This window comes from Echinops telfairi, unplaced genomic scaffold (genome assembly GCF_000313985.2).
Source record: "Echinops telfairi isolate 266 unplaced genomic scaffold, ASM31398v2 ScPeMD7_5;HRSCAF=22, whole genome shotgun sequence".
NCBI lineage: Eukaryota > Metazoa > Chordata > Mammalia > Afrosoricida > Tenrecidae > Echinops > Echinops telfairi.
Window position 1 is genome coordinate 14,855,252 of NW_022103901.1, and position 2,783 is coordinate 14,858,034.

Here is a 2,783-nt window from a genome sequence, read left to right on the forward strand (position 1 = left end):
CACAGGTTGAGAACCGCTGCTCTAGAGGCTGGGTGCAGAGGGAGTCCTGTCTGGCCCTTCTGGTCCATCGGACCCACGTCCTGGACTGTCTCTGCATCCTTCTCCGTGGTGTTGCCGCTGAGTGGCACCGGGCCCGTGCCAACTCATGGAAGCCCTACTCATTAGGGAGCCAAGCCCTGCCCGCTCCTGCGCATGATCACCACGGCCGCAGCCACAGCGTACCTCTCATTCGGTGGCTTCCTCTTTTGTGCCGACCACCTACTTGTCCGCGATGTCCTTCTCCAGAGACTGGTCCCTCCTGACCGCAGGTCCAAAGGAGATGGGAAGAGGTCCCGGCAGCCTCCTTCCTAAGGAGCATTCTGGCTGCGCTTTGTCTGTCCCCAGTGGTTCGTTCTGGCGGGCCGTGGTCCTTGCCACACCCTTCGCCAGCATCATCGCGCCAAGACATCAAGTCTCCTGTCTCCCTCCGTCCCTGACCGCCTTCCCCGTGCCGTTATGACTACTGAAAACACCTTGGCCTGGGTCATGCAACCCTTAGTCCCCAGGGTGAATCCTTGCTTTTTAAGACAGGTGTAGCAGATGCTCCCACCGCAATCTGTCCTTCGAGAGTTCCTGAGCGCTGTCCGAAAGCTTGGTCCATCCACCATCCTTGACTTAGTCACTCACCAAAGAAGCATGTAGTGAACGCCGACTGTGCACCGGGCACAGAGCAGCGGCCAACGCCGACTTCACGGAGACTCTTTGGCAAAGAGACAATAGCCGTGCCACACAAGTCACTTACAATGCTGGCGTGAGGGAAGGCGAGTGCAGCCCTCCGAGTGTGGTGACTGGTGACGGCGTGAGAGAAGCGTGGCGGAGGGAGAGGGCCTGCGTGTTTGGGCTTCTCTTGATTGGCGTGGACTGTCTGGGAACCCCAGGAATACAGGCGGGGAAACACGGGGTGCCAGGTAGGGCCTGCTTTCCACCATCGCTTCCTGGTGATCTCACATCATCGCTCTCTTCTCGGCCTCACACCGGTAGCGGGGACATCGAGGATGATCTGGTGGGGAAGGGAGTTACCTGTTGGGCTGCAAACCACAAGGTCAGTGGTTCGAGTCCACCAGGGGCTCCGAGGGAGAAAGATAAAGCTTCCTGTTCCTGTAAAGAGTTACAGCCTGGAAGCTCCAGGGGGCAGTTCATCTCTGCTCTACAGGGTCGCTGTGAGTGGGAATTGACTCGTGGGTTTGTTTCCACTCAAATGAAACATGAGCAGACCCTTCACTCCAGGTCGTCCCACCTTCCAAAGTGCTCAGTGAGCCTGGGCCTCCGCTGTCAGGAAGGAGTCAACCAATTCATTCCGGAGCTCTGTGCTAGCTGCGAGGGACCCAGCAGCCGACGTCTAAGGGAGCTTTCCTTTCTCCCGGAGCTGACATGCTAGCGGGAGTGACTGCAACAGCCAATGAAAGGAAATCTCAGGTAGAGGCAGGCTCTGAAGACAGTGACATGGGGGGAGGGAGGGAAGGGCTCTGGCCCCGGTGGTCAGGACCCCCCACCTGAGCCTAGGTTGGAAAACCAAGGAGCAGATAGCTTTAGGAAGATCTGGAGGACTGTGGGACCAGCACGTCGCTGCGAAGTATGAGCTCAGAGCGACAGCAGGATTGGAGAAGAGTCGGTGCTGTGTGAGTGGGCAGGGGCACGAGTCGGGCCGAGAGGACCAGGGGCTGGGCGCGCATGAGTCTGGTGGGCCCCTCCAAGGAGTTTGGATGTTGCCGTCGAGGGACCCAGTGGAGGGCTTGGGACAGGGGAGCCACAGTGTCGACTTCCCACTGACCCCCTCTGGCTGCTGGGGGAGGAGAGATGGACCGTGGGGGCAGAGGGAGCACTGAGAAGCTGGGAGAGGCAGCTGCTTCAACTGGCATTGTTAGCAAAAAAAGGAATGCAGAAATGTTTATCAGCAGGGAGTGTACTGCATCCAATATAGTGAAACAGCAGAGGGAGAGGCTGCATCAGCAAGAGACCAGGGTGGCAGAGGGAAGGGAGTGTGAGAGGGAACAGGGCACGCGGGAAACCACACTGGGGCTTGAGTTTTTCCGCGAGGTGGGAGCCCTGGGAAGGTTTGATCACATGTGGGTCTGTGAGGGGAGGCGGTGGGAGTCGAAGGAGCAGGGAGGAGATGACAAGAGGACGTGGTTAGACTCGGTGAGCATCTCTCAAAACCAAAGGACGGGAAAGTAAGTGTGTTCACAAAGCGAACTTCTGTTGTCTACCGTCTGTAGGTAGGTACGTAGCTAAAGCGACAAAAGTCTGCCCTGGCTACCTGTTCAGGGCAGAGCCAGGAAGATCCACTGGCAGACTAGACGTGCAGAGTGAGAGCAAGTAAGGAGTCCTGGACGGCTCTGTGGTTGGGGGCTGAGCAGTTGCTAGGGGGGTCCAGTTGGTCCCAGTTGCTCACGGTCCTACGTCCGAGAGAATGAGACTCTCCCCAGTCCCGTCCATCCTCGGGACTATGGTGTTTGACTCAGAGGCTACAGCCACGGGGTCAACCATCTGTCTCTGCCAGACTCTTGTCTTCTCTTTTCCACCAACCCTCTGCTTTCCCAAGCTGGGATCCCATGCCCCACAGAGGCGAGGCAAAGGCCTGCCGGCCCTTCCTTCTAGGGAGCATGCTGGCCGGACTTCTTCTGAGACAGGCTAGTCACTGTTCTTTTGTTAACCCCAGGACTGATTCTTCTTCCGTCCACCTTATGCAGGGCCCAGCTTTCACACCCATAGCTTTAAGTCCTCAGAGGGACATCTTTTTAAGG